The sequence below is a fragment of the Schistocerca nitens genome, chromosome 1 (assembly GCF_023898315.1).
Source record: "Schistocerca nitens isolate TAMUIC-IGC-003100 chromosome 1, iqSchNite1.1, whole genome shotgun sequence".
Lineage (NCBI taxonomy): Eukaryota > Metazoa > Arthropoda > Insecta > Orthoptera > Acrididae > Schistocerca > Schistocerca nitens.
The window spans coordinates 831,558,015-831,577,554 of NC_064614.1; the positions used below are offsets into that span (position 1 = coordinate 831,558,015).

General features: G+C 53.8%; 3 pseudogenes; all 3 read left to right on the forward strand.

Moving 5' to 3' along the window:
* The first annotated feature begins 230 nt into the window (after window positions 1-230).
* LOC126204454 (U2 spliceosomal RNA) lies at window positions 231-404 on the forward strand (annotated as a pseudogene).
* Window positions 405-6,702: 6,298 nt separating this feature from the next.
* Window positions 6,703-6,876, forward strand: LOC126204461 (U2 spliceosomal RNA; annotated as a pseudogene).
* A 6,296-nt stretch (window positions 6,877-13,172) lies between these two features.
* LOC126204466 (U2 spliceosomal RNA) lies at window positions 13,173-13,346 on the forward strand (annotated as a pseudogene).
* The last annotated feature ends 6,194 nt before the right edge of the window (window positions 13,347-19,540 follow it).

Below are 19,540 nucleotides of genomic sequence, written 5' to 3' on the forward strand. Positions count from 1 at the left end.
GTGCCTCTGGTTTTATTTTCTTTTATTTATATTCGTTTCTGGCAATAAGGCTTGCCACTACCAGCACCCTGGTTTACGTGCTGCGTTGACACTCGAGGATGGCGGCATTTTTGGAGAGGACAAGGAAGGGCTATAGGGGAGGAAGGAGGCCCAAAAAAAAAAAAAAAAGAAAAAAAAACAAAAAAAAAAACAAAAAAAAAACAAAAAAAAATAAAAAAAAAAATAAAAAAATAAAAAAAAAAGTGTAGTATCTGTTCTTATCAGCTTAATATCTGATACGTCCTGCATCGCAGGACCAGAATATTAAACTCATTTTTGGCTCATGACGGAGTGCTAGGGGCTTGCTCCACCTCTGTCGCGGGTTGGCCCGGCATTGCAGTACCGCCGGGATCGGCCCACCTAAAATTAATTAAAACACAGCCTGAAATGGGTTAATATTCTGCAGTGGTCAGATATTCCGCTGATAGCAAAACTTGTCGTAGTTGTCGATGTGCCCAGTAGTTAGCTGCTTACACACCACGTACTCTTTAAATTAATTTTAGATTATCGCAAGTATTCAATTTTTTTTTTTTTTTTTTTTTTTGCCTTTAGCCGGACCCCTCTTGCAGCCGCATTACACCAGGCTGGCAATTTATGGGGGCACACAACAGTGCCTTCAGATGCCTCGTTGGCGTCTCTTATGGTCCGGCCACAGATAATTTTAATTAAATTTTTTGGAGTTATAACCTTAGCTCCTCGCGAACGTCGTCGTCGCCGCCGCACGCACGCAGAATACGTGTGTACACACGCATATGCAGTAGGCGGTGGACGATGTAAGCACTCGGCTAGGTGTAGCTCGCGCCGGCCTCGCGCCGGTGTAGCTCGCGCCGGCCTGGCGCTGCTGTGGGGCGGCCTCGCGCCTTCTCCACTGCCCTGGCAGCTAGCGGCGTTCAAATGGGGGTCGCAGTTTACTCTTCGACATGGAGGCTAGTACTGGGCTGTTGACGAGTGCTCTCGTGAATTGTCGTTCCTTCCGGCACTTGCTTTTGCGATGTTTTCGACGGTCGCCTGTTGCCATACCGGCCCGTACCACCGTGTGTCACTCCCACATGTGGAGCGCACACGCTGCAAGCATTTAGGCCCTTCCACTGCGGGTTTTCCTTATCGCTTCTCGGCCTTTTGGCTAAGAAGCACCCCGCGAGCGGAGCGTTCTGTTGGGCTCTGTCGCGGGTTTTGGGTCACCTCTCGCGTATAGCGATCGAGGTTTCGTTTGTTCTTTATTTCTCCGTCGTTGACATTTTTGCGGTGACATGACCAATCGGTCGAATAGTATTCAGTGTGTGTTCGACAGAGCCGCAAGACGGCCGACCGCGTTTGAAATACAAGAATGGATTTTTGGCGATCTACGTGTACCGGAACATGATGTTGACACCTTCCAACTGGATTTCGTGTTGTTTTCGTTATTTGTGAAATTCGTCAACCAGGAGCAATACGAAAAGTATGGCCTGGCTCTAGCGGGCGAACATCCGTTCCGCTATTTCGATGGCAGTGTTGGTACAGTGACAATCGTGCCGTCTGGGTTTGGCATACGGACTGTGCGGGTGTTCAACGTACCCCCTGAGTGTCCGAATGAAGTCATCGGCCGTGTCTTGTCGCGGTATGGCACGGTGCTCAGCATCACGAATGAGAGGTGGGGCAGTGCCTACCGCTTCCAGGGCAACAGCGGCGTTCGTAGTGTCCGCATGGACCTCCGCCAGCACGTACCGTCGTATTTAAATATTGCGAGTACCAGGGCCCAGGTCACCTATATTGGGCAACCGCAGACTTGCTCCCTTTGTCAATCGACGGAGCATCTCCGCGTGGATTGCCCGCGCCGGCGCCCTGTGCAACTGCCGCGGGAACGCGCTGCTGGTACCGACCTTGTGCCTCTCCTCAGCGAGGTAGTGGCGGGTGCTGCCCGCCGTCCCGCTGAGCGGCCTGACGTGTCACCCCCGCCAGATGCAGTGCAACCGGCACCCAGTGCACCGGTTGACGAACCCGTCCCGGACCGGGCGCCCGTTGTGGCGGTACCGCCGGCGGCGGCTGATGTGCCCGCTATGGCGAGTGATGTGGTCGCTGTAGAACAGATGGAGGTCGTTATTCCTACCCCGCCCCTCCCGGCAGATGACGCTAAGTCCCCCCGCCGTCGTCATCGACGCAAGAAGGCGAACCCAGACCAATCGGCGGAGGCGGCGGACGTTTTCCGTCCCCCTGAAAGCGGCAGTGAGACTGACTCTCAGGCCTCCTCGGTTTCCCGCTCTGTTTCCGCTGACCGCTCGGGCGGTATGCGGCAAACTGCTCGACAACTAGAGGCTCTTATCAGTTCATCGCGAGATCGGGGAGCGATCCCTGCAAAACGGAAACATGACCAGGGTAGCGATCAGCCACTGCAGCGTACTCGTACCCTTTCACATCCTACTGCGTCCGAACCGTCTGCGCCGCCTGGCTCGGACTATCCTGCCGATGGGGGAGGCCTGAACTGGGCTGACGACGAGGGCGATGAAATGCGTGATTGAGTGGGCTTTCCCCACATGAGCTGCTTGATATTCTTTTCTCACATCCGGGGTGATATAGCGAGGTTCCGATGTGGATGTTTCCACACCTGCTTCCCTACGGCCGTGACCCTATCTGCCGTTATTTCCTCTGTGTTGCTCTCCCATGCCTGCCTTTGACCGTCCGCCGGGAGCCCTCTCCCTTTTAACGGTCAATATTAACTCCATCTCCAATCCGGTCAAACTTCGCTCTTTGAAGGACTTTCTCCGCCTTGGTGCGTTTGATGTGGTATTTCTCCAGGAGGTTTGTGCCCCTTTTCTATCTGACCTAGTTGGTTATGAGGCACTGTATAACATCGACCCTGACGCCCGGCGGGGTACTGCTTTGCTCTACCGATCAGAGTTCACTCCATCCCATGTTACCACGCTCCCCAACGGTCGTGTCCTTGCATGTATCCTTCAAGATGTCCTTTTTCTAAATGTCTATGCTCCTTCCGGTGCTAACCACAGGCATGACAGAACGACACTTTTTCAGTCTGATATCCCCCCTTTCTTAGCAGCTCGTCGCCCTATTGTCTTTGGCGGAGACTTCAACTGTGTGGTAGCCGGAGTTGACCAGGTCCCGACGCCTATGCGGTGTGAAGCGCTCGCTTCACTCCTTCGAGCGGCTGACCTTACTGACACGTGGCGCCACTTTCATCCCGCCTACACGCAATTTACCCACATCTATCCCACTGGAGCCAGCCGTATAGATCGTGTTTATGTCTCGACTGATTTGACTCCCGCCCTTTGTGCCGTCCAAGTCATACCCGTGGCCTTTAGTGACCACTGTGCGTACTCGTGTTCCTTGCGTATCGCGGGTCCAGCCCCGGTTCCTCGTGGCACCTTTTGGAAGATGAATACCCTTCATCTGCCAATGCCCGAACTTCGTGCTCTTGTCACGAAAACATGGCAGGACTGTCTCACGGACACTTCCCGGTACCCTACCACGGTGGTTTGGTGGCTCCGCTGTGCGAAACCCCGGCTGCGACGTGTTCTCCGACAATATAGTCGCGACGTCGCCCACTGGAAACGTAGCACGTTAGCCTTCTATCAGCAGTGTCTCATTGACGCCCTGACTCTTCCTGCTGACAGGTATGATCAGCTCCGCATGCGCCTCAACAAAATTAAAGCGAAAATCCTTCGCTTCTCTCGGGAGAAAGCCGACGGTATGGTGGTGCGGTGTCGTTCTGAATACCTGATTGAAGGCGAGAGGCCATCCATCTATCACCTTGCCTCTGAACGAACTCGTGCCAAGAAGAACGCCATTCTGCGCCTTACAGCAGACGATGGTACGCGTATCACAGACTACCGTGAAGTCCTCCTACACCTGACGGACCATTTCACCAACCTCTTCCAGGATGTTGAGGTCGACGTCGCCGCCCAACATGCACTTATCAGTGGGGTGCCAACTTCTTTGGATCGTCATGACCGCGGCTCTTTAACCGAGCCACTGACACTCGCTGAACTCACATCTGTCCTCCGTGCCTGTCCGGGACACAAGTCACCTGGCCCCGACGGTCTCCCTTATGAGTTCTACCAACACTTTTGGGACCTGCTCGGCGACCGTTTCTGTACAATGTGCGAGGAGATTTTCGCTGGATGCGACTTACCCGCCGAATTTTTAACTGGACGTATTGCCCTTATTCCAAAGGTGACTGGCCACTGTCGAGCTCAGGACCTGCGTCCTATCACTGTTCTTAACACTGACTATAAGTTGGTGGCACGATGTGTGGCCTCCCGTCTCAAACAGGCGATGACTAAGGTACTTTGCCCCACTCAATCCTGTGGCGTTTCGCGTCGGAACATCTTCACCGCCGCTTCCCTGTACCGCGATGTTGTCCTCCTCACCGCCGACACTCGCACCTCAGCTGCCATTCTTTCCTTGGACTTCGCCGGTGCCTTTGACAGAGTCTCGCACCCTTACCTACTGGCCGTTATGTCGCGGATGGGTTTTGGGGAGCGCTTCATACGCATCATCCGCAATTTCTTGCATGGGGCGAATTCCACTGTCGTGGTGAACGGTTGCCGGTCGCGCCCCATTCCTATCAGACGGTCGGTTCGACAGGGATGTCCCTTGTCGATGTATCTGTTTGCCTTAGCGCTAGACCCCATGCTGCGTGACATTGGCCGGTTGGTCGACGGTGTCGCTCTTCCAGGCGTCACCTTCCGCTGTGCGGCCTACGCCGACGACGTTGGTGTGTTTGTTGCTAACGCCAGGGACATCGATTCCGTTCGCCGCGTCCTCGACGTCTACGAACGGGCCTCCGGTGCTCAGTTAAATCCCAACAAGACCGTGCTGCTTCCGCTAGGGCCCCGTTCGTTGACCGTCGAACGCCCCTGGTACCGCGTTGTGGGGGAACAGCGTATCTTGGGTCTTGAGGTGACTGCCTGTCCGCAGCGTATGTTAACCCTCACGTGGCGGCGGCTTCTAACACGCATCCGAGGCCTTTGCGTGAGCCACGCTGATCGGCGACTCGACCTCCATCAACGCGTCCAGCTGATTAATGGTTATCTCCTATCACGGGCATGGTATGTCGCCCAACTCCTTACGCTACCCAAACAGATCGGCCGAGCCATATCACAAGCGGTATATTGGCTTTTGTGGCGGCATGCGCTGTTCAAGGTTGATGCGCTGACTTGTACGCTGCCGAAGGTCGATGGTGGCCTCGGCCTCATTGACTTTTCCCGGAAATGTGCGGCCCTGCTGATTCACCGTGTTGCCACTTTGCGCGACGCCGACCCAGGCGGGACTACAGCGGTCCTCTTCGACCGTTATCGTCCACACTCAGCGCGTGCACCGGTGTGTTTGACGCATATTCCGTTCCGGCTGACGACGGTAAAAGACTATTATCTCCACCGCAGTTATGTCCTCCTAGTGGCCACGGACAAGGCGCGCACATCGCGGCGCCTTTACCATGCACTTCGCGGCCAGCCCACACCGCATAAATTGGAGGACAGGCGACCGTCCGTCATCTGGCGCCATGTTTGGGCTAATATCAACAACTCCGCCCTTCCCACGGACGTTTCGGCGCTCTGGTATCGTGTTGTCAACAATTTGATACCTACCAACCATCGCCTGGCGGCCATCCGTCTACAGCCCTCGGCTGCTTGCGGCCGGTGTGGTGACGTCGATACCAGAGAACACCGATTCCTCTGCCCTCACGTCGCGGAAGTGTGGGACCTTGCCCGTGTGCTCTTAGCGCTGATTGGTGGGACGACACCGGACAATGTGTCCATCGACTGGTTCCTCACCCCTGATCTTCAAACCAACCCCCGGACGCGACGAAACGCAATGGTGTGGCTCTTGGGCCACACCATTTTCACAATCTATGACCTTTCCATCACCGATGCTGTCACCTTTATGTACTACCTGTGGAGCCAGCATCGCCTGACGGAATCTAACCGGACATACACCAATACCTTTGCTCGGTTTTTGAAGGTTCCCATGATTCATGGATACCAAAAGGTGTTCAGGGTTGACTAAGGCACCTCGTCCAGGTATTGCCTGGATTACCCCTGGAGCTATGTCACTGCGACTCTCAACCTACCCTCGACTTCCTATACCCTAACTTTGACATTGGCCTTCTGGGCATCACTGGAGTCGACTACTCTGTGTCATAAATGATTTGAAAATTGGTTACATGAGAATTGAATGACCTTTACATGAGGCATTCCTGGTAAAATGGGAAACACGTAATAAATCTTAGAAGATTCTTATTTTTGTTAATTCTATAGGCGATGGGATTATCTCGCTAGTTTCGTTTTTCATTTGTGTGTGCTGCCGTCCCTGTTTTTACTTTGCCTTCATTTATGTCTTTATTTCTTTATTCCTTTAGTTCGAAACCATCACTTGCTTCACACCTGCAGAGAGAGGTGAATTTCTGAGTAGTGTGTCGACGCTCCCTGAGGCATAGCAGAGTGTGCCTCTGGTTTTATTTTCTTTTATTTATATTCGTTTCTGGCAATAAGGCTTGCCACTACCAGCACCCTGGTTTACGTGCTGCGTTGACACTCGAGGATGGCGGCATTTTTGGAGAGGACAAGGAAGGGCTATAGGGGAGGAAGGAGGCCCAAAAAAAAAAAAAAAAGAAAAAAAAACAAAAAAAAAAACAAAAAAAAAACAAAAAAAAATAAAAAAAAAAATAAAAAAATAAAAAAAAAAGTGTAGTATCTGTTCTTATCAGCTTAATATCTGATACGTCCTGCATCGCAGGACCAGAATATTAAACTCATTTTTGGCTCATGACGGAGTGCTAGGGGCTTGCTCCACCTCTGTCGCGGGTTGGCCCGGCATTGCAGTACCGCCGGGATCGGCCCACCTAAAATTAATTAAAACACAGCCTGAAATGGGTTAATATTCTGCAGTGGTCAGATATTCCGCTGATAGCAAAACTTGTCGTAGTTGTCGATGTGCCCAGTAGTTAGCTGCTTACACACCACGTACTCTTTAAATTAATTTTAGATTATCGCAAGTATTCAATTTTTTTTTTTTTTTTTTTTTTTGCCTTTAGCCGGACCCCTCTTGCAGCCGCATTACACCAGGCTGGCAATTTATGGGGGCACACAACAGTGCCTTCAGATGCCTCGTTGGCGTCTCTTATGGTCCGGCCACAGATAATTTTAATTAAATTTTTTGGAGTTATAACCTTAGCTCCTCGCGAACGTCGTCGTCGCCGCCGCACGCACGCAGAATACGTGTGTACACACGCATATGCAGTAGGCGGTGGACGATGTAAGCACTCGGCTAGGTGTAGCTCGCGCCGGCCTCGCGCCGGTGTAGCTCGCGCCGGCCTGGCGCTGCTGTGGGGCGGCCTCGCGCCTTCTCCACTGCCCTGGCAGCTAGCGGCGTTCAAATGGGGGTCGCAGTTTACTCTTCGACATGGAGGCTAGTACTGGGCTGTTGACGAGTGCTCTCGTGAATTGTCGTTCCTTCCGGCACTTGCTTTTGCGATGTTTTCGACGGTCGCCTGTTGCCATACCGGCCCGTACCACCGTGTGTCACTCCCACATGTGGAGCGCACACGCTGCAAGCATTTAGGCCCTTCCACTGCGGGTTTTCCTTATCGCTTCTCGGCCTTTTGGCTAAGAAGCACCCCGCGAGCGGAGCGTTCTGTTGGGCTCTGTCGCGGGTTTTGGGTCACCTCTCGCGTATAGCGATCGAGGTTTCGTTTGTTCTTTATTTCTCCGTCGTTGACATTTTTGCGGTGACATGACCAATCGGTCGAATAGTATTCAGTGTGTGTTCGACAGAGCCGCAAGACGGCCGACCGCGTTTGAAATACAAGAATGGATTTTTGGCGATCTACGTGTACCGGAACATGATGTTGACACCTTCCAACTGGATTTCGTGTTGTTTTCGTTATTTGTGAAATTCGTCAACCAGGAGCAATACGAAAAGTATGGCCTGGCTCTAGCGGGCGAACATCCGTTCCGCTATTTCGATGGCAGTGTTGGTACAGTGACAATCGTGCCGTCTGGGTTTGGCATACGGACTGTGCGGGTGTTCAACGTACCCCCTGAGTGTCCGAATGAAGTCATCGGCCGTGTCTTGTCGCGGTATGGCACGGTGCTCAGCATCACGAATGAGAGGTGGGGCAGTGCCTACCGCTTCCAGGGCAACAGCGGCGTTCGTAGTGTCCGCATGGACCTCCGCCAGCACGTACCGTCGTATTTAAATATTGCGAGTACCAGGGCCCAGGTCACCTATATTGGGCAACCGCAGACTTGCTCCCTTTGTCAATCGACGGAGCATCTCCGCGTGGATTGCCCGCGCCGGCGCCCTGTGCAACTGCCGCGGGAACGCGCTGCTGGTACCGACCTTGTGCCTCTCCTCAGCGAGGTAGTGGCGGGTGCTGCCCGCCGTCCCGCTGAGCGGCCTGACGTGTCACCCCCGCCAGATGCAGTGCAACCGGCACCCAGTGCACCGGTTGACGAACCCGTCCCGGACCGGGCGCCCGTTGTGGCGGTACCGCCGGCGGCGGCTGATGTGCCCGCTATGGCGAGTGATGTGGTCGCTGTAGAACAGATGGAGGTCGTTATTCCTACCCCGCCCCTCCCGGCAGATGACGCTAAGTCCCCCCGCCGTCGTCATCGACGCAAGAAGGCGAACCCAGACCAATCGGCGGAGGCGGCGGACGTTTTCCGTCCCCCTGAAAGCGGCAGTGAGACTGACTCTCAGGCCTCCTCGGTTTCCCGCTCTGTTTCCGCTGACCGCTCGGGCGGTATGCGGCAAACTGCTCGACAACTAGAGGCTCTTATCAGTTCATCGCGAGATCGGGGAGCGATCCCTGCAAAACGGAAACATGACCAGGGTAGCGATCAGCCACTGCAGCGTACTCGTACCCTTTCACATCCTACTGCGTCCGAACCGTCTGCGCCGCCTGGCTCGGACTATCCTGCCGATGGGGGAGGCCTGAACTGGGCTGACGACGAGGGCGATGAAATGCGTGATTGAGTGGGCTTTCCCCACATGAGCTGCTTGATATTCTTTTCTCACATCCGGGGTGATATAGCGAGGTTCCGATGTGGATGTTTCCACACCTGCTTCCCTACGGCCGTGACCCTATCTGCCGTTATTTCCTCTGTGTTGCTCTCCCATGCCTGCCTTTGACCGTCCGCCGGGAGCCCTCTCCCTTTTAACGGTCAATATTAACTCCATCTCCAATCCGGTCAAACTTCGCTCTTTGAAGGACTTTCTCCGCCTTGGTGCGTTTGATGTGGTATTTCTCCAGGAGGTTTGTGCCCCTTTTCTATCTGACCTAGTTGGTTATGAGGCACTGTATAACATCGACCCTGACGCCCGGCGGGGTACTGCTTTGCTCTACCGATCAGAGTTCACTCCATCCCATGTTACCACGCTCCCCAACGGTCGTGTCCTTGCATGTATCCTTCAAGATGTCCTTTTTCTAAATGTCTATGCTCCTTCCGGTGCTAACCACAGGCATGACAGAACGACACTTTTTCAGTCTGATATCCCCCCTTTCTTAGCAGCTCGTCGCCCTATTGTCTTTGGCGGAGACTTCAACTGTGTGGTAGCCGGAGTTGACCAGGTCCCGACGCCTATGCGGTGTGAAGCGCTCGCTTCACTCCTTCGAGCGGCTGACCTTACTGACACGTGGCGCCACTTTCATCCCGCCTACACGCAATTTACCCACATCTATCCCACTGGAGCCAGCCGTATAGATCGTGTTTATGTCTCGACTGATTTGACTCCCGCCCTTTGTGCCGTCCAAGTCATACCCGTGGCCTTTAGTGACCACTGTGCGTACTCGTGTTCCTTGCGTATCGCGGGTCCAGCCCCGGTTCCTCGTGGCACCTTTTGGAAGATGAATACCCTTCATCTGCCAATGCCCGAACTTCGTGCTCTTGTCACGAAAACATGGCAGGACTGTCTCACGGACACTTCCCGGTACCCTACCACGGTGGTTTGGTGGCTCCGCTGTGCGAAACCCCGGCTGCGACGTGTTCTCCGACAATATAGTCGCGACGTCGCCCACTGGAAACGTAGCACGTTAGCCTTCTATCAGCAGTGTCTCATTGACGCCCTGACTCTTCCTGCTGACAGGTATGATCAGCTCCGCATGCGCCTCAACAAAATTAAAGCGAAAATCCTTCGCTTCTCTCGGGAGAAAGCCGACGGTATGGTGGTGCGGTGTCGTTCTGAATACCTGATTGAAGGCGAGAGGCCATCCATCTATCACCTTGCCTCTGAACGAACTCGTGCCAAGAAGAACGCCATTCTGCGCCTTACAGCAGACGATGGTACGCGTATCACAGACTACCGTGAAGTCCTCCTACACCTGACGGACCATTTCACCAACCTCTTCCAGGATGTTGAGGTCGACGTCGCCGCCCAACATGCACTTATCAGTGGGGTGCCAACTTCTTTGGATCGTCATGACCGCGGCTCTTTAACCGAGCCACTGACACTCGCTGAACTCACATCTGTCCTCCGTGCCTGTCCGGGACACAAGTCACCTGGCCCCGACGGTCTCCCTTATGAGTTCTACCAACACTTTTGGGACCTGCTCGGCGACCGTTTCTGTACAATGTGCGAGGAGATTTTCGCTGGATGCGACTTACCCGCCGAATTTTTAACTGGACGTATTGCCCTTATTCCAAAGGTGACTGGCCACTGTCGAGCTCAGGACCTGCGTCCTATCACTGTTCTTAACACTGACTATAAGTTGGTGGCACGATGTGTGGCCTCCCGTCTCAAACAGGCGATGACTAAGGTACTTTGCCCCACTCAATCCTGTGGCGTTTCGCGTCGGAACATCTTCACCGCCGCTTCCCTGTACCGCGATGTTGTCCTCCTCACCGCCGACACTCGCACCTCAGCTGCCATTCTTTCCTTGGACTTCGCCGGTGCCTTTGACAGAGTCTCGCACCCTTACCTACTGGCCGTTATGTCGCGGATGGGTTTTGGGGAGCGCTTCATACGCATCATCCGCAATTTCTTGCATGGGGCGAATTCCACTGTCGTGGTGAACGGTTGCCGGTCGCGCCCCATTCCTATCAGACGGTCGGTTCGACAGGGATGTCCCTTGTCGATGTATCTGTTTGCCTTAGCGCTAGACCCCATGCTGCGTGACATTGGCCGGTTGGTCGACGGTGTCGCTCTTCCAGGCGTCACCTTCCGCTGTGCGGCCTACGCCGACGACGTTGGTGTGTTTGTTGCTAACGCCAGGGACATCGATTCCGTTCGCCGCGTCCTCGACGTCTACGAACGGGCCTCCGGTGCTCAGTTAAATCCCAACAAGACCGTGCTGCTTCCGCTAGGGCCCCGTTCGTTGACCGTCGAACGCCCCTGGTACCGCGTTGTGGGGGAACAGCGTATCTTGGGTCTTGAGGTGACTGCCTGTCCGCAGCGTATGTTAACCCTCACGTGGCGGCGGCTTCTAACACGCATCCGAGGCCTTTGCGTGAGCCACGCTGATCGGCGACTCGACCTCCATCAACGCGTCCAGCTGATTAATGGTTATCTCCTATCACGGGCATGGTATGTCGCCCAACTCCTTACGCTACCCAAACAGATCGGCCGAGCCATATCACAAGCGGTATATTGGCTTTTGTGGCGGCATGCGCTGTTCAAGGTTGATGCGCTGACTTGTACGCTGCCGAAGGTCGATGGTGGCCTCGGCCTCATTGACTTTTCCCGGAAATGTGCGGCCCTGCTGATTCACCGTGTTGCCACTTTGCGCGACGCCGACCCAGGCGGGACTACAGCGGTCCTCTTCGACCGTTATCGTCCACACTCAGCGCGTGCACCGGTGTGTTTGACGCATATTCCGTTCCGGCTGACGACGGTAAAAGACTATTATCTCCACCGCAGTTATGTCCTCCTAGTGGCCACGGACAAGGCGCGCACATCGCGGCGCCTTTACCATGCACTTCGCGGCCAGCCCACACCGCATAAATTGGAGGACAGGCGACCGTCCGTCATCTGGCGCCATGTTTGGGCTAATATCAACAACTCCGCCCTTCCCACGGACGTTTCGGCGCTCTGGTATCGTGTTGTCAACAATTTGATACCTACCAACCATCGCCTGGCGGCCATCCGTCTACAGCCCTCGGCTGCTTGCGGCCGGTGTGGTGACGTCGATACCAGAGAACACCGATTCCTCTGCCCTCACGTCGCGGAAGTGTGGGACCTTGCCCGTGTGCTCTTAGCGCTGATTGGTGGGACGACACCGGACAATGTGTCCATCGACTGGTTCCTCACCCCTGATCTTCAAACCAACCCCCGGACGCGACGAAACGCAATGGTGTGGCTCTTGGGCCACACCATTTTCACAATCTATGACCTTTCCATCACCGATGCTGTCACCTTTATGTACTACCTGTGGAGCCAGCATCGCCTGACGGAATCTAACCGGACATACACCAATACCTTTGCTCGGTTTTTGAAGGTTCCCATGATTCATGGATACCAAAAGGTGTTCAGGGTTGACTAAGGCACCTCGTCCAGGTATTGCCTGGATTACCCCTGGAGCTATGTCACTGCGACTCTCAACCTACCCTCGACTTCCTATACCCTAACTTTGACATTGGCCTTCTGGGCATCACTGGAGTCGACTACTCTGTGTCATAAATGATTTGAAAATTGGTTACATGAGAATTGAATGACCTTTACATGAGGCATTCCTGGTAAAATGGGAAACACGTAATAAATCTTAGAAGATTCTTATTTTTGTTAATTCTATAGGCGATGGGATTATCTCGCTAGTTTCGTTTTTCATTTGTGTGTGCTGCCGTCCCTGTTTTTACTTTGCCTTCATTTATGTCTTTATTTCTTTATTCCTTTAGTTCGAAACCATCACTTGCTTCACACCTGCAGAGAGAGGTGAATTTCTGAGTAGTGTGTCGACGCTCCCTGAGGCATAGCAGAGTGTGCCTCTGGTTTTATTTTCTTTTATTTATATTCGTTTCTGGCAATAAGGCTTGCCACTACCAGCACCCTGGTTTACGTGCTGCGTTGACACTCGAGGATGGCGGCATTTTTGGAGAGGACAAGGAAGGGCTATAGGGGAGGAAGGAGGCCCAAAAAAAAAAAAAAAGAAAAAAAAACAAAAAAAAAACAAAAAAAAAACAAAAAAAAATAAAAAAAAAAATAAAAAAATAAAAAAAAAAGTGTAGTATCTGTTCTTATCAGCTTAATATCTGATACGTCCTGCATCGCAGGACCAGAATATTAAACTCATTTTTGGCTCATGACGGAGTGCTAGGGGCTTGCTCCACCTCTGTCGCGGGTTGGCCCGGCATTGCAGTACCGCCGGGATCGGCCCACCTAAAATTAATTAAAACACAGCCTGAAATGGGTTAATATTCTGCAGTGGTCAGATATTCCGCTGATAGCAAAACTTGTCGTAGTTGTCGATGTGCCCAGTAGTTAGCTGCTTACACACCACGTACTCTTTAAATTAATTTTAGATTATCGCAAGTATTCAATTTTTTTTTTTTTTTTTTTTTTGCCTTTAGCCGGACCCCTCTTGCAGCCGCATTACACCAGGCTGGCAATTTATGGGGGCACACAACAGTGCCTTCAGATGCCTCGTTGGCGTCTCTTATGGTCCGGCCACAGATAATTTTAATTAAATTTTTTGGAGTTATAACCTTAGCTCCTCGCGAACGTCGTCGTCGCCGCCGCACGCACGCAGAATACGTGTGTACACACGCATATGCAGTAGGCGGTGGACGATGTAAGCACTCGGCTAGGTGTAGCTCGCGCCGGCCTCGCGCCGGTGTAGCTCGCGCCGGCCTGGCGCTGCTGTGGGGCGGCCTCGCGCCTTCTCCACTGCCCTGGCAGCTAGCGGCGTTCAAATGGGGGTCGCAGTTTACTCTTCGACATGGAGGCTAGTACTGGGCTGTTGACGAGTGCTCTCGTGAATTGTCGTTCCTTCCGGCACTTGCTTTTGCGATGTTTTCGACGGTCGCCTGTTGCCATACCGGCCCGTACCACCGTGTGTCACTCCCACATGTGGAGCGCACACGCTGCAAGCATTTAGGCCCTTCCACTGCGGGTTTTCCTTATCGCTTCTCGGCCTTTTGGCTAAGAAGCACCCCGCGAGCGGAGCGTTCTGTTGGGCTCTGTCGCGGGTTTTGGGTCACCTCTCGCGTATAGCGATCGAGGTTTCGTTTGTTCTTTATTTCTCCGTCGTTGACATTTTTGCGGTGACATGACCAATCGGTCGAATAGTATACAGTGTGTGTTCGACAGAGCCGCAAGACGGCCGACCGCGTTTGAAATACAAGAATGGATTTTTGGCGATCTACGTGTACCGGAACATGATGTTGACACCTTCCAACTGGATTTCGTGTTGTTTTCGTTATTTGTGAAATTCGTCAACCAGGAGCAATACGAAAAGAATGGCCTGGCTCTAGCGGGCGAACATCCGTTCCGCTATTTCGATGGCAGTGTTGGTACAGTGACAATCGTGCCGTCTGGGTTTGGCATACGGACTGTGCGGGTGTTCAACGTACCCCCTGAGTGTCCGAATGAAGTAATCGGCCGTGTCTTGTCGCGGTATGGCACGGTGCTCAGCATCACGAATGAGAGGTGGGGCAGTGCCTACCGCTTCCAGGGCAACAGCGGCGTTCGTAGTGTCCGCCTGGACCTCCGCCAGCACGTACCGTCGTATTTAAATATTGCGAGTACCAGGGCCCAGGTCACCTATATTGGGCAACCGCAGACTTGCTCCCTTTGTCAATCGACGGAGCATCTCCGCGTGGATTGCCCGCGCCGGCGCCCTGTGCAACTGCCGCGGGAACGCGCTGCTGGTACCGACCTTGTGCCTCTCCTCAGCGAGGTAGTGGCCGGTGCTGCCCGCCGTCCCGCTGAGCGGCCTGACGTGTCACCCCCGCCAGATGCAGTGCAACCGGCACCCAGTGCACCGGTTGACGAACCCGTCCCGGACCGGGCGCCCGTTGTGGCGGTACCGCCGGCGGCGGCTGATGTGCCCGCTATGGCGAGTGACGTGGTCGCTGTAGAACAGATGGAGGTCGTTATTCCTACCCCGCCCCTCCCGGCAGATGACGCTAAGTCCCCCCGCCGTCGTCATCGACGCAAGAAGGCGAACCCAGACCAATCGGCGGAGGCGGCGGACGTTTTCCGTCCCCCTGAAAGCGGCAGTGAGACTGACTCTCAGGCCTCCTCGGTTTCCCGCTCTGTTTCCGCTGACCGCTCGGGCGGTATGCGGCAAACTGCTCGACAACTAGAGGCTCTTATCAGTTCATCGCGAGATCGGGGAGCGATCCCTGCAAAACGGAAACATGACCAGGGTAGCGATCAGCCACTGCAGCGTACTCGTACCCTTTCACATCCTACTGCGTCCGAACCGTCTGCGCCGCCTGGCTCGGACTATCCTGCCGATGGGGGAGGCCTGAACTGGGCTGACGACGAGGGCGATGAAATGCGTGATTGAGTGGGCTTTCCCCACATGAGCTGCTTGGTATTATTTTCTCACATCCGGGGTGATATAGCGGGGTTCCGATGTGGATGTTTCCACACCTGCTTCCCTACGGCCGTGACCCTATCTGCCGTTATTTCCTCTGTGTTGCTCTCCCATGCCTGCCTTTGACCGTCCGCCAGGAGCCCTCTCCCTTTTAACGGTCAATATTAACTCCATCTCTAATCCGGTCAAACTTCGCTCTTTGAAGGACTTTCTCCGCCTTGGTGCGTTTGATGTGGTATTTCTCCAGGAGGTTTGTGCCCCCTTTCTATCTGACCTAGTTGGTTATGAGGCACTGTATAACATCGACCCTGACGCCCGGCGGGGTACTGCTTTGCTCTACCGATCAGAGTTCACTCCATCCCATGTTACCACGCTCCCCAACGGTCGTGTCCTTGCATGTATCCTTCAAGATGTCCTTTTTCTAAATGTCTATGCTCCTTCCGGTGCTAACCACAGGCATGACAGAACGACACTTTTTCGGTCTGATATCCCCCCTTTCTTAGCAGCTCGTCGCCCTATCGTCTTTGGCGGAGACTTCAACTGTGTGGTAGCCGGAGTTGACCAGGTTCCGACGCCTATGCGGTGTGAAGCGCTCGCTTCACTCCTTCGAGCGGCTGACCTTACTGACACGTGGCGCCACTTTCATCCCGCCTACACGCAATTTACCCACATCTATCCCACTGGAGCCAGCCGTATAGATCGTGTTTATGTCTCGACTGATTTGACTCCCGCCCTTTGTGCCGTCCAAGTCATACCCGTGGCCTTTAGTGACCACTGTGCGTACTCGTGTTCCTTGCGTATCGCGGGTCCAGCCCCGGTTCCTCGTGGCACCTTTTGGAAGATGAATACCCTTCATCTGCCAATGCCCGAACTTCGTGCTCTTGTCACGAAAACATGGCAGGACTGTCTCACGGACACTTCCCGGTACCCTACCAAGGTGGTTTGGTGGCTCCGCTGTGCGAAACCCCGGCTGCGACGTGTTCTCCGACAATATAGTCGCGACGTCGCCCACTGGAAACGTAGCACGTTAGCCTTCTATCAGCAGTGTCTCATTGACGCCCTGACTCTTCCTGCTGACAGGTATGATCAGCTCCGCATGCGCCTCAACAAAATTAAAGCGAAAATCCTTCGCTTCTCTCGGGAGAAAGCCGACGGTATGGTGGTGCGGTGTCGTTCTGAATACCTGATTGAAGGCGAGAGGCCATCCATCTATCACCTTGCCTCTGAACGAACTCGTGCCAAGAAGAACGCCATTCTGCGCCTTAAAGCAGACGATGGTACGCGTATCACAGACTACCGTGAAGTCCTCCAACACCTGACGGACCATTTCACCAACCTCTTCCAGGATGTTGAGGTCGACGTCGCCGCCCAACATGCACTTATCAGTGGGGTGCCAACTTCTTTGGATCGTCATGACCGCGGCTCTTTAACCGAGCCACTGACACTCGCTGAACTCACATCTGTCCTCCGTGCCTGTCCGGGACACAAGTCACCTGGCCCCGACGGTCTCCCTTATGAGTTCTACCGACAATTTTGGGACCTGCTCGGCGACCGTTTCTGCACAATGTGCGAGGAGATTTTCGCTGGATGCGACTTACCCGCCGAATTTTTAACTGGACGTATTGCCCTTATTCCAAAGGTGACTGGCCACTGTCGAGCTCAGGACCTGCGTCCTATCACTGTTCTTAACACTGACTATAAGTTGGTGGCACGATGTGTGGCCTCTCGTCTCAAACAGGCGATGACTAAGGTACTTTGCCCCACTCAATCCTGTGGCGTTTCGCGTCGGAACATCTTCACCGCCGCTTCCCTGTACCGCGATGTTGTCCTCCTCACCGCCGACACTCGCACCTCAGCTGCCATTCTTTCCTTGGACTTCGCCGGTGCCTTTGACAGAGTCTCGCACCCTTACCTGCTGGCCGTTATGTCGCGGATGGGTTTTGGGGAGCGCTTCATACGCATCATCCGCAACTTCTTGCATGGGGCGAATTCCACTGTCGTGGTGAACGGTTGCCGGTCGCGCCCCATTCCTATCAGACGGTCGGTTCGACAGGGATGTCCCTTGTCGATGTATCTGTTTGCCTTAGCGCTAGACCCCATGCTGCGTGACATTGGCCGGTTGGTCGACGGTGTCGCTCTTCCAGGCGTCACCTTCCGCTGTGCGGCCTACGCCGACGACGTTGGTGTGTTTGTTGCTAACGCCAGGGACATCGATTCCGTTCGCCGCGTCCTCGACGTCTACGAACGGGCCTCCGGTGCTCAGTTAAATCCCAACAAGACCGTGCTGCTTCCGCTAGGGCCCCGTTCGTTGACCGTCGAACGCCCCTGGTACCGCGTTGTGGGGGAACAGCGTATCTTGGGTCTTGAGGTGACTGCCTGTCCGCAGCGTATGTTAACCCTCACGTGGCGGCGGCTTCTAACACGCATCAGAGGCCTTTGCGTGAGCCACGCTGATCGGCGACTCGACCTCCATCAACGCGTCCAGCTGATTAATGGTTATCTCCTCTCACGGGCATGGTATGTCGCCCAACTCCTTACGCTACCAAAACAGATCGGCCGAGCCATATCACAAGCGGTATATTGGCTTTTGTGGCGGCATGCGCTGTTCAAGGTTGATGCGCTGACTTGTACACTGCCGAAGGTCGATGGTGGCCTCGGCCTCATTGACTTTTCCCGGAAATGTGCGGCCCTTCTGATTCACCGTGTTGCCACTTTGCGCGACGCCGACCCAGGCGGGACTACAGCGGTCCTCTTCGACCGTTATCGTCCACACTCGGCGCGTGCACCGGTGTGTTTGACGCATATTCCGTTCCGGCTGACGACGGTAAAAGACTATTATCTCCACCGCAGTTATGTCCTCCCAGTGGCCACGGACAAGGCGCGCACATCGCGGCGCCTTTACCATGCACTTCGCGGCCAGCCCACACCGCATAAATTGGAGGGCAGACGACCATCCGTCATTTGGCGCCATGTTTGGGCTAATATCAACAACTCCGCCCTTCCCACGGAAGTTTCGGCGCTCTGGTATCGTGTCGTCAACAACTTGATTCCCACCAATCATCGCCTGGCGGCCATCCGTCTACGGCCATCGGCTGCTTGCGGCCGGTGTGGTGACATCGATACCAGAGAACACCGTCTCCTCTGCCCCCTCGTCACGGAAGTGTGGGACCTTGCCCGTGGGCTCTTAGCGCTGATTGGCGGGACGACACCGGACAATGTATCCATCGACTGGTTCCTTACCCCTGATCTTCAAACCAACCCCCGGACGCGACGTAACGCAATGGTGTGGCTCTTGGGCCACACCATTTTCACGATCTATGACCTTTCCCTCACCGATGCTGTCACCTTCATGGATTACCTGTGGAGCCAGCATCGCCTGATGGAATCTGAACGGACATACACCAATACCTTTGCTCGGTTTTTGAAGGTTGCCATGATTCATGGATACCAAAAGGTGTTCAGGGTTAACTAAAGCACCTAGTATACCCTAAATTTGGCATTGGCCTTCTGGGCATCACTGGAGTAGGCTATTCTGTGATACAACTGATTTGACAATTGGTTCCCTGGGAATTGAGAAAACATTTATGAGTAATTCTGGGAAAATTGGAAAACACGTAATATTCTTAGAGGATTATCCTTCGTTAATTCTATGGCGATGGGATTATCTCGCCAGTTCCGTTTCATTTGTGTGTCCTGCCGTCCCTGGTTTTACTTTGCCTTCATTTATGTCTTTATTTCTTTATTTCTTTTAGTTCAAAACCACCAATTGCTTCACACCTGCAGAGGGAGGTGTGTTTCTGAGTATTGTGTCGACGTTCCATGTGGCATAGCAGAGTGTGCCTCTGTTTTTTATTTTCGTTTTCTGGCAATAAGGCTTGCCACTACCAGCACACAGCTTAACGTGCTGCGTTAAACAAAAAAAAAAAAAAGTGTAGTATCTGTTCTTATCAGCTTAATGCTGGTAAGGTCGGATACAAAACACTAGATACGCGATGTATTTCTTTAGTCATTGGTCTCCCAATGCCCGATTATGAC